Consider the following 13,115-nt stretch of genomic DNA (forward strand, 5'->3'; position numbering starts at 1 on the left):
CTGAAAATGGCGAAATGGCCTAATAAAATACCCAGCGTTCCACCGACTTGATCCATAGTGGATTAGGCTTGTCGACTTTTCTTAGGAGTTTGATAAATTGCTTCGACGTCTACGTCTGTTTACCACGGGTTTTTTTCCCTCCTCCGTCTCTGTCTCTCTCTCTCCCTCTATTTTTTTAAACTATATATTCCAGAGTTGGTTTTATTATGCATCTTACGTCCTACACTCTACACCCTATATCTTATGTAACATGAAGAATGATTGTACATGCATTTGGCTCCGACTTTAGTGTGGCGCTTTATGATTCTAGTAACTTCATAACGCCGGGTGTAATGCTCGGCGAAGAGAATTAAAACAAAAAACATAACAAAACAAAATCCATGCCGACGGAACGGAATGAAAAGTTCACATGACAATTATTGTATCCAACTTCCTGATCATTAATACCGCCAGTTGACCCGTAGGTCGAGATTCTTTAGCGTCATTGTAAGTTTTGTGGTTTGGCTTGTTGAACAAACGCAGAACCGAGGTGGAATAACAGTCTGGTTGTTACTTCACCCTCAACGTTGCAACGTCATATCCATCTATCCTTTGGTGTAGAAGCTTCCGTGGTTCCCGGGTTTTTTTTTTTTTTCTTTCGAGTAATGCTCATGTCCCCGTTTTATGCGTGCCTTGCCCTAATCGCACAAGGCGCCAGGCCGACCGCCTCGGCATACTTCGGCCTAATCCACGTCAAATCTACCCTCTTGCACAGCAAGGGAACGACATTGCTCGAGGATCTATCCCTCCACATCAACGCGCCTAAGGTGGGTTCTAGTGGATCGAGACAATTTTGGGTCGCGGAATAAAAACCTCTGAAGAAATAGTGATTTCACATATATTTACGTTCGATGAAGAGTCGCAAGCGTAGATGCTCACTAGCAATTGTTGGGCATGGAAGCAACACAAGGAAACCCCTTAAACCGGAAGCGCAAAGCGAGCATACCAGTTTACCACAGTGACAGCAGGGAGGTGGAGTAACGGTGTTCGAAGTATGTTGGAAATTTTCCCCTGTAGAATCATTTTGAAATGTACAATGTGGATTGTAACAGTCAATCACGTTATCACGTTTTGAGTACTTCCATAAAGAATGTGATCTACGGTGTGCTGAGTAATGTGAGCACACATTCCATTGAAATACTGGTGATAAACACAAATATTGATGGCACGTTGTGCAGAGGTACAAGATGCATGCACGTAACCACTGGGGTTCATCTCGTCACCATCACAAATAATCATATACACACTGTTATGTAGAACACAAAATGGCGATCCTACATATTATACTTGCATTTTCGAGCACGTTTCGACCATCTCTCTTGGCAATGTACCTATTTCATGCCAATGATTGGGCGAGTTTTTAACACCGCCATGCATAGAAGGGACGACGCTGGTCGCGGGGAAAAACAAATTTGGCGGGGACCATGAAAAATTGTAATTTCGTTATTGTTGCACAAGAATTTGAGTCATCCGCAGTCGTATTATGTCCTCGATTCGTACAGGTCTTGGACACTGGTCGTTTCCAGCTGACCACCGGATGATGAATGGCCGAGCGAGGAGGGATTTCGACCACCAAGTGTGTGGTCAGTCAACATTAGATCTTGAGTGGTCACCATGGACCAACGATAGAAAGAATGAGAGAAAGAGAAAGATAGGAGAGAGAAAGGGGGCTTGATAAGGACAGCAGCAGTGCTTGGACGCAAATCACGGCCTTTAGAAAGACCAGTGGGAAAGGACGCCGAGTCGTAAAAGAAATCACCAAGGAATAAAAACAGACAAGAAGGTTATTATTCCCAGGAGTGGCCAGCGGACCGATTCCCGGAGCCGATGGTCCGGACTTCGACGAAATGTCGCAGATTTGCGAGACAGTAATGATCACATTTATTTCCTCCCCGCGTAGCCTGAACACCAGGTTCGGGCCACAAATCAAAACTAATTGCCTTGTCAATTGATACAAGCTACCAACCCTTCTTCAGCTTCTCATTACATGTCTACTTGAACGGAGCATGGAGCTACATTTCGTTTGTAGCTCCACGAACGGAGTCAACAACTTGCTCAATAAGTAGAGGAATACGAACGTGTGGCTGGGAAAGCGTACGAGAAGTTGGGATGAGTGGGAAGATAGAGGAACAAGAATCTTGTTGCAGTAGACGTTGATGACGACGAAAATGCTTACAAACAGTACGAATATCATATAAATGATTATGATGATAAAGACAATCCAATAAAGATAATATAAAGACATGACGATAGAGACACAATAGTGAGCGTCATTGACTAGTGCACTTGACAAAACAAAACAAATATAACAAAACTATTTTTTAATAATCTTTTTTTTTTGTGTGTGTGCTAAATCTTGTTTGACTGCACGACAAAAGCTCTGATTTGACTGGTATCAATCATTGTTGAGTTTCTGTGTTCGCTTTGGCGTGCGTGTGTATTATGACAGAGAGAGGGAGAGAGAGGAGGAGAGAGAAAGAAAGAAAGAAAGAAAGAAAGAAAGAAAGAATGAATGAATGAATAAGAGGGAGACAGCGTGTTTGTTGTATGCGAATGCATGTATGATTCAGGCAGATGTGCTCTTCTCATTCTATTGCATGAAAAATCCTGCGTTGTCATTGTTGTCATAAAGACAGCACTTCGGCGCAAGGTGACGCTATGCGTCTTTCTAATGCCGGCGTTTTCACGTATTGTGTAGCCAGCTCGCTCGCTCCACAATACACTAAAACTATTATCGCATGTTTCAAGTCACACTCCACATGCAACACCGTACACTCTGCGTGCGTATTCCAAACTCCGTGATTTGTGATTAGTCTTGACAAAATGTTACGTGCTCCAAAAATTCTATTTCACGGTGTCTGACTCAAAGAATATGTCAGCGTACAAGATGTAAACTGTCTCTTTGCGAAGCTTCTTTGGTATGCAAACATTTTCACAGAGAAACTAGAATTATCACTGAAGGTGATTAATACCCCCGCCCCTAGTGTTGCTTTATAGTATGTGATGTCATGAGGGCAATCATACAAACAACATGTGACCCCAGTTGCTTGAGAGTGCTATGGTAACAGTTGGTTCCACAAGGTTTGGGTAAAAAGTGTGGTTACCATGGCAACGCATTGTCTGATACAAACACAAGGGACATTTTGCATAACTACACTTAAAGACCATCATACACACCAAATTTGAACTTCATAGCTTGAATGGTTTATTGTGATACAAAAATGAGTGGTTACCATGGCAACACATTTTCCTTATACTAACACATTGGTGTCTTGCAAAACTACACTTCTAGATCATGATACATACTAAATTTGACTTTAATTGCTTGACTGATGGAAAAGTTATTCGATCTGCAAGGTTTTGGTAAAATTGTGGTTACCATGGCAACGGTTTGTGTGACAAACACAAAAAATATGTGTTCCACATCTATACCTCAGGGCCATAATGCCTACCAAATTTGGTTTCAATTGCTTGAAAACTGTGGAAGAAGTTCACTCCACAGGATTTAAAAAACAAACAAACATGAGGTTACCATGGCAACGCATTGTCCGATACATATACAAAGGACATTTTGCAAAACTACACTTAAAGAGCATCATACACACCAAATTTCACCTTAATAGATTAAATGGTTCAATTTGATACAAAAATTAGTGGTTACCATGGCAATACAATTTTCTTATATTAACACATCACGGTGATTCCTATATACCCCCTTCACATTAAGTGTGGTGGGGGTATAAAAAGTGAAACGAGGAACGAGGCTATCGTTCGATTTTTTTTTTTTTTTTTTTTTTTACGGGTTCAGAAAAACAATTAACTTGTAAAGGAAACGGGTTGCTGAGAAGCTAGGATCAGCCAACAGCGTTGCGAGTCATCAGTGTCGATTCAATAGCCTGCAACCCAGTAAATTACAAGAATGGACTGTTCGGGCCTGTTTGAATCACACGAGGGTGACAAAAAGGGAACTCATGAAGGGAAACGGGGAGTATTTCCTCCAGGGATGTCAGCGCTGTCGCCACGTCATCGCACGGAGCTGCAAAGCTCTGTCCCCATTGCTGTACTCGCCAAAATACATACGTGCTAAAATGCGTGGCAATGACCGGAAGTAAATGTGACATGGCTCCAACGTATACTGGATCGCACGTTGCGGACACGAGACGAGTAACTGCGTAATAAATACGACGAATTATTGGACTGATTTATTGAATATGGAAGGTCTGACCTTATTAAACAACAACATGAGAGGGCAAAGACATCATATGTCTGTATTTTAAGATGCCAAACAATACGAAAATGTTTCATCCAAGAATAGGAGAACTTTAATGTTTTCTCATGACCGGGGAAATCTATGGATAAAGCAAGCTGCGATTTACGTCCGGCGCGGAGAAACGGTGAGGGAAAAGGGCAGTAACGTGTAAGGGGCCTCTCGTTACCTCGTTAAGATATAAAAAATCCACACTTGGACCTAATGTTTTTTGTTCGTTGTACCATGGTTGTACCTAGCAATCTCACTTCCTAGAACGCACAACTGCTAGGAGCGTTGTGCCTATAAGAATTCATCAGTTTGACAGTTAGTCAGGTCAGAAGTGTCTGGTGCGGAAGGCTGCCTCATTTACCTCACACATACTCACAGCACATGGATCGCAAACGGGCGGGATGTAGCAAACAAAAGTGGGACACGACCCTGCACGTTCAACACAAAAGGAAAAAAGTGAGTGACCCTCAAAAAGAATGAAAGAAAAAAAAAGAAAAGAAGATACGCTAGAGTTCAATTTGCGGAGTGAATCTAGGCGGCGCCAAGTCCACCACACGACCGCACCTGGATGCGGTGGGAAGACCTTCGATGAAGTCTGCTGTTGGCAGTATACATGCAGTCAAAGTCGTAAAGAACAACGGGCAGACAGTGAACTTACTTTTTTCCCCTCCTCTCTGAGACGTAATCACAGGAGCCTATAGCCTGTTGACTGGCAACACGCAAGTATGAGTGAACAACAGATAGAGTTGATCATTGTTTTAAAAACCCGGTGCCCGTCCCTAATTTGATTGTCCCTTTTGGTCTTGCCCCTGAAGTTGAGTTACGTCATCAGAAATGATAAACATAACTTACCTTTGTCATTCCTACTCGTTTTTCTATTTCTGTCAATATTCGCTTTATTGTCGAACAACTCATAATAGCATCACATCTTTCAGTACAGGAAAACAGAAAATTTAACGAGATCTTATTCAAAATCTGTCTTATGACAACTGGATTTAAAATTTCTTTATGTGTCAATTATTCTGATGCTTTTTGACTTGCATGAATCCTTTTGATCAATAACATAAACTTTCTCAAGTGACTAGCAACAACGTAATACCCTGACCAATGTTACAAGTTACGATGATAATCATGCAAGAAAAAAAATACTAGTTTATGTCAAGAATGAACCCTGTATCTATCAACTTAAACACACCTCGGTTTAAAGGCTGTTATAGAGTCTTAATGAGAGACATAATCAATATACTTACGTAAAACGTATGAAAAAATACAATTCACAACATGGTTTAGAAGTGGAACTCTAAAACGCTACGGGCAAAATTACATGCAACGTCAAATTTCGGACGTGAGCTATCATTAAGAAAAACACATTTCATTTCGTTCTATATAACAATTGCACTGGAACAAACTTTTTTTGATCGATGGGGATGACTGATGTTGGTATTCTCTTTCAATTTTTGTACTTTGTATAATATTTGGGTCAAAGATGTTGTTTTGGATATAGACATGTGTCTACTGCGCACACAGCACTCACGGGAGAGTGAAAGCTTGAAATATTATCAAAGTGTAATTTTGGCGATAGAAATTTCAACTTGCATGAAAAGTCATATTAGGGACAAGATGGATGACGATAATGGACACACTTATTATTGTAAGCTTTGTTTTCAATGTTTGGTAAAAAACAAAAATTTCAAATCTGCAGACTACCTTCCGACAACTTATTCCTACTCAAACACATTCATTTGAGTAAGTAATCTCTTTATTTGAATGACTCATGTTGTCCATGTTTTAGGGCAAAATATGGTCGTCGGCGAAGAATTACAAAGTGATAAACAACCAGGGAAATGATTTCGTTGCCTTTACTTCGACGTCACTTTCCTCCTTTATATTGTATCTTGACTAAAATAACATTGAGCGTCTTTAATGTATCATGGCTCACACTAAATCGTGTCCCGACTTCCTACATTCGTACCAAAGTGTTTCAAAAGTTAATCATGAAGTTTGTTGATTTAGAGGCCTACTGATATCTATTGAGTTGCCGTTTCACATAACAGTAGCATTTTGCCCAGCAAATAGAGAGAAGGCACTGTAAATCTTATTTGTTTGTTTATTTATTTATTCATTTTTTTTTAATTTATTCATCTATTTATTTATTTTGTTTTATTTATTTTATTTTACTTCACCATTCCACGATTCCTGCTTCCAGTGTGTCCGCACTAAATAATCGAATTCAATGCAAGGTTTGATAATGTCATTATGTTGTCATTTCTATGTAAATCACGTGTATTTATATGTGTTTGTAGGTGCAGCTGTACATGTATTATACTTCTGTAATATTGTTTGTATTTGTATTAACTTAATGACATTTCATCTTCTTGTACAAATCGTTTATGCTGCTTTGCAATAATTTCGTATTATTTGGATATGGAAACAAATACATGAAATGAAATGAAATGAAATGAAATGGTCACGTGTTGACGCCACAGGAACGTATTGATAATGCAATAACACACATGACAGATGAAACTTCTACAATATTGCTTAACTTCATTGATTCCTAACTTTGGAATCAAAATGAGAATGTTTCGCATTAAATCATTTTGTGGGGAGCAACTACATCGAAATTGAACGACACGTCAACCATCTAAGAATCCACAATCTTCAATAAGTCTCCATTCTATTTCTTACTTGGCTATCATAGACATCAAAAAGCGCAATGTTGACTTATTGCAAGTGAGGTTACAGGTCTCGGCTTATAGACTTTTTATTTGTTTACTGCATCGGAAAGGGATAAAAATATGACGTTGGCTTGATGAAGCGTTTTCTTGAAGCACTTTTCCCTTTTCTTCCTTTTGTGCGCTCCCCGCAAGATGACCTGAGAAAGTACTTCGTCCACTTAAGGTTGCCCTCTTCGTCGAATAGAAGACCATATATCTTCTCAAGAAAAGGTCACGTGTTCAATTACGTCTTACAAAAACATTTTTTTTTCTTTTTTTTTGAACATGTACTTCTCGAAGTGCACTAAACTTGATTCTTTCTTTTGGTGTTAAAGCAAGAAGAATATTCTTCGGATTCTAGACATATTTTTGCAAGCGATTGCTGCTTTCCACTTGTTTGCCTTTAACAATTTCGACGAATGGGTGCCCACTTCTCCGTGTCATTGAATGAATGATAATGTAAAAGGATGCCTATTTTTTTGTTTTTCATTATCGTTGATGCCATGTATGGTAAACGACCCCAATATACATGTACATTACTGCCAAGAGAGAAGGGAGGGATATAGAAGATATGTGTGTACGTTATTATATATATATATATATATATATATATATATATATGATATATATATATATATATATATATATATATATGAATATATATATATATATATGAATATATATATATATATATATATATATATATATATATATATATATGAATATATATATATATATATATATATATATATATATATATATATATGTATACATACATGTATACAACAAACATACTTTGGGATATCTGTAACAAAATTTTGACTAGTTTTTACACGTTTTAATCAATGAGAAGAGTGTTAAAATTATTTTGATATTAAAGGGTTGGTAGTTTCGTGTTTGGAAGGGTTATCGCTGGAAACTCTTTAATTATGCCTGATCGCTCCGGTCGCCACCAATTACCTCTGATGACAGAACGAGCTCCGCTGACCCAATCTAAATCAATTCCGTGTCACTAATCAATTAAGTCAAGACCTAATTAATCATGATATGACGACGGATTTCTGACACGCGCCGAAACATCTCGTTACACCATTTTGAGGATGTCCCAGATGTTCACGACCAGACAGATATCTATTTTTTCTTTCAATTACGTCACAGTTTGTGCGGAATGAAATCATGCGCTTATGAATAAAAGCACACACACTAGTTTTGCAAACTTTTACGGTGTATTTCACACTTATAGGCACAGATAACAGGAAATGAACGGTTAACAATTCAATTAAACAGAACATGAAGATGTGTACTCAACCTTATGATTGGCGGTCACTGCAATCGAAGATGGATGAGAGCCAATGTTTTTCTAACGGTACCATGGCGACCTAAATAAAAATACAATATCTCTGACTCTTTTAGTAGTCATAATTTAATTTTCGAAAGGAATGAGCAATCTCTTTACTACAATTTTTGCCATATCGTGGAATTACATTCAATATATTATTCATGACCTATACGAACTACGTTTCTGGATACATGAACTCCAGATAAACCATGGATAAAGTACATGTAATCAATAACGGTTTTTCTTTTATAGAGGCATAGGATACTATGGGGACAAGATACAGACGACTGATCATAAAATAAAGAAAAATAGCGGTCAGTTTGTTTCGTTGTGTGTCTCAGAACAGCAACAAGAAAATGTCATAATCACGCACATACAGCAATGGAAAGAACTCATGCTAGACGCTACGCTGGCCCCTAGGGGCATGATGCATATCAAATAGGAGAACACGTATACACTATCAATACCATGTTGGCCAAACATGCTGCATCCTGTGGGAGAAGGTCTGGACCTTTCATCGGCGGCATTTGATGCTTTCCGACGGCCGGAGCTGGCGGCCCGGGGAGTCAACGCGTCCCCGCTAATGCGTATATCCGAAGCTTGTTCACACAGTTACACTCTGGTGCACGGGGGAAATGTCCTAATTCTATTACAGGCAACTTGCAGTTAGCAGGTATTTCGCTCATTCTGAGTACTTCGAAATGAATCCTAAATTTGTATCACTGAAGAAAGATCTGTTTATGGTATAAGCATCTTTAATGTGAGATGTTGGATTACTCGGTGGCCATAGCTTGCATTCACGTCTGCGGCCCTGACTTACGATGCCAGGGCTTCACTAGCTTTGTTGGTACTCCTTTTTTCTTTTTCCTTTTACCATTTTTACTTTTTGGTTTGGTTTTCGTATAGCAAGGAGGGAGCCGCAACCGAAGGGAAACAATCATAAATATTATATGTGTGCATGTATTTGTGTGTAAAACTGTTCTATCATATCGTCCAGTGTAACCCTTCTGCATCTTCATTAAAACACATATCACGTAATCGTTTAGAATGTAATCAATGGCGAAGCAAATGAATTAATCATTCTATTATACCTCACAACATTAATGTACATATACATCATTAAGAGCTCACAATACTTTCATAAACAATGTTACGTTGATTGATGCATACTGTAAATATATTGAAAACACAACAACGTAGAAACAAAAAGTTTGTGGGACTGCAAGTCGTATCAACTGTCATGTTATACAATCGGTCGCAAGACTGGCAGATGAAAACACATTGATATAGAGCAATTGCAGTGTTTTAGAACTATACTTCTGACACGTGGTCGAGTATGCACTCCGTCATCACCTTGTCCGTATACAAAATGTAGACATAAACAATACATGTACAACCAAACACTGGTGAACGTTTACCCCGATCTCTGGACATCAACAGAATCATCTCGGTTATATCAGCGTATAGTTCTTCGCTACTTACACGGAATATATTTTTTTTTCCAATTTTTAGCCGTGCTGCCGATGTATTAATGACATTCATTTTTTTCTTCATGTACATCTCGGAAGACATCGTCAGAACTTCGCTTCATTAATGATAGAATGAGAAAAACAGCGTAAATTGCTCCGTAAGCATATCCAACATTATCACAAGCAAATGTATCACAGAGTATAATAATCCACAAGACTGACATTTTCGTAGAGCATTAAAAACACTCAACTTGATGTTCATGAAGCAAACACTCCTCTTCGAATTGTGTGTGACAATAAGATGATTCCGGCTTCTTGCTTCAATGACGTTTTGCTGCATGTGAAATAATTAAGATTAAAACCGCAGTCAGTTCTCATTTTGATTTTGGTTTTCTCATAAGGAAATGCACAAAAGTGTTGCTTCTTGAAGAAATGCATCTGTAGGTGATTTTCTCAGTTTTGTGTATAAAACGCGGTTTATCTTTCAATTAGAAATGGTAAAAATGGGGGGGGGCTGGGAATGGAAGTGTATGATAAGAATTACTCCACGAATAGAGTAAATAGCAGTTTACGGCTCACACCGCACGTAGACGCAATTGATTTATGATATCACCAACCCTCCTCTCGCCTAAAAGATATAAAATTACCGGCTTCTTTACTCGCCAGGGGTCTTAATTACTCACCCCTGTGCGTCAAGCTGACAGCTACCAAAACAGTTATTTACGCACTTGCAATTTTTTATTTCCTTGCTGGTGGGCTATATTCAGAAGGCGATCAAATGAACTCACAGACATTTTCAGATCATTTCAAACCCCGAATGGGCATTGCGCTACCCTTGCCGCATGAAGCAAAAGAAATAATTCGCATACTTTTACGTCCACCCCTGAAGTCAGTTTTTTTCAAAACGACCAAATTTTTACGTGATTCATGTGGTACTTTTTGTTTGTTTGCCCAGCACTTCTTGACGCAGAATCCACACACACACACACACACACACACACACACACAGAAAAAAAAATCGACAGACGTGTGATTGACAGGCAGTCGAATTTGATATATCTGCATCTCTCAAGAAAATACCATCCTAGACGGGGGGGGGGGTACATGCCTTTAAGATTTCTATTTAAAACATGAAAAAAAAAAGGAAGCAAAACGGATCATGGTTACTTTTTTATATCCCCAACCTTTTTGAGAAATCCCTCCTCATTTTTTGTTGATCATTTTGTTTACGAAATACCACGACGGCGGTGGTGCAGTTTTCCAGGGCTGTCTGAAGGTATTTTAGCTATGGACCCCGTCTCTCCGAGAAACTATCGGTTGTCATAACGAATTCCACATATTGGCAAAACGACCCGATGACGGATGGGTTAATGCTAGCCTCTGCACGCGAAGAGGATCACGGGAGCGGCGACTAGGCAAGCAGATCGTCAACAAGTGACATTTCTTGACCAAAAATCAACTCTCACTATGGTTTCTTCCTACCTTTGTTTGCTCGTTCACCACATGCTTCTTGATTGGTTGCTTACACTCTTCACATACAAATATATGCAATAAAAAATAATAGCTCAACCTTCTCACAAGAAGTGTACCGTCAACCAATGGAAGTGTGTTGTAACTCCGTGGTCAGCCGTCACTCTCTTGCAATGATAACGGTGTGTGAACAGTGATGCAATCCTTTGTTGGTCATGAATTTGTTCCCCTCCTTAATAGGAGTTTGTTAACAAGAAATAAACAGACGAAGCCCCTAACAAAGTTAACAAAGTCAAAAATAAGAAAAAAAAAACAATAATGTGAAAGTAAAACCAAGGAAAAAAGATTATGATAAACTTACTCAATGATTATGAGTTTGAGATAAACGTCCATAAAGAACGTGATCGTCGCTTTGTACATTGTATTATGTAAACATTGTACAGCTGAAACACCACAAAATAGTAACATCCCTTTCCGCGTGATTCCTCACATTTGTGTGTGTGTGTGTGTGTGTGTGTGTGTGTGTGTGTGTGTGTGTGTGATATACACCAACAGGAGAATGATAGCATATAGTGGCAGAAGAGATCACTACATATTGTATACTAAAACACGAGTCCAAAAATGACACGCAGTTACTACTGTGACACAGGTCTGCAGTCGAAACATTACACATGAATTTGTATAAAGGGAAATGATTTAGTAACAGCTTTATTTTTCATAACTCTGAAATCGAATCAAGACATCGGGATATCACTTTAACACAGACAACGGATGTACAATTTGTGTACCATCTTTGGCACATGTATTATGGCACCAGAAGTCAACAATCGCATAGTATCCCCATCACATGTTTATCATAGTTACTTAGTTACAAAATCCGAAGGTTAAAGGTGGAAAAATGTAATTTTATATTTTGATAAAGCGCGCGACCTGCATGGCGCTCGAAAGTCCGCCCATAGATGATTAATAGTCCAAGCAGTGCATTTTGATGAGGAGAAGAAGACGTTACATTATGTGAAAGTAGCGCGGTGGATCGGGAACACAATCTGGTGCCGAATTCTGAAGTTAAAGAGAGGAGCAACTCACATATCAAATATAAAAGCTGGAGAGCGACTGTAGAGTGGAGAGTTTATTCTAATGATAGTCTGGTGAAATTATAACGTCGTCGCACTAGTGTCTAACGAAGATCTATCAGCGAGTCGCGTTGATAAAATTAATTACGGAGGTCAGTGCGCAAGAACGCGATGCAATTCATTTGACCTCTCGCAACGCACACATTTTGTGAAATTTCACTATACTCTGTATTAGTAACCACTAAAGACACCTAACAATATTCAGTTGAACACCATATCATTATTAGCCGATGCAATCCAAAAGATCTCTTTAAGCAAGAAATCAGGCTTTGGTAAATAATTCTGATTCCTTTAATTCTAGGCAAGACTGAAACTAGGAGGCACAGATGTGGGAATCGGTAGCCTCGATTGGTCCTACTGTCAAGGCTACACTATGGCGATTAAAACGGTAGGATTTATTCAGTGCTACCTCCAATAGAAAAAGATCTGGACAACGGAAAACACACACAACAGAACAATAAAAACAACAAACAATCTGTTACTGTTGATCCACTGCAGGACAGGACCATCGAACAGTTAAACATTCGCCTTCCGTGATGAGAAATGAAGAATTGCCACACCAATCTGAATCATTGCTTGAACGTAAAACTACACCAGAGAACGTCGAGAGAGAGGTTACTGATGAGACAAAACTTTCTCTGCATCGATAAACCACTTGGGAGCTAACGGACGTCTCTCAACGTACCGTCC

The 13,115-nt window shown here is 39.0% G+C and overlaps 1 protein-coding gene across 1 annotated transcript in view; it reads right to left on the reverse strand.

Moving 5' to 3' along the window:
• LOC140234698 (neurobeachin-like) overlaps nucleotides 1-13,115 on the reverse strand; it is a 421,843-nt gene that overhangs the window by 115,050 nt on the left and 293,678 nt on the right.

This window comes from Diadema setosum, chromosome 11, assembly GCF_964275005.1.
Source record: "Diadema setosum chromosome 11, eeDiaSeto1, whole genome shotgun sequence".
NCBI lineage: Eukaryota > Metazoa > Echinodermata > Echinoidea > Diadematoida > Diadematidae > Diadema > Diadema setosum.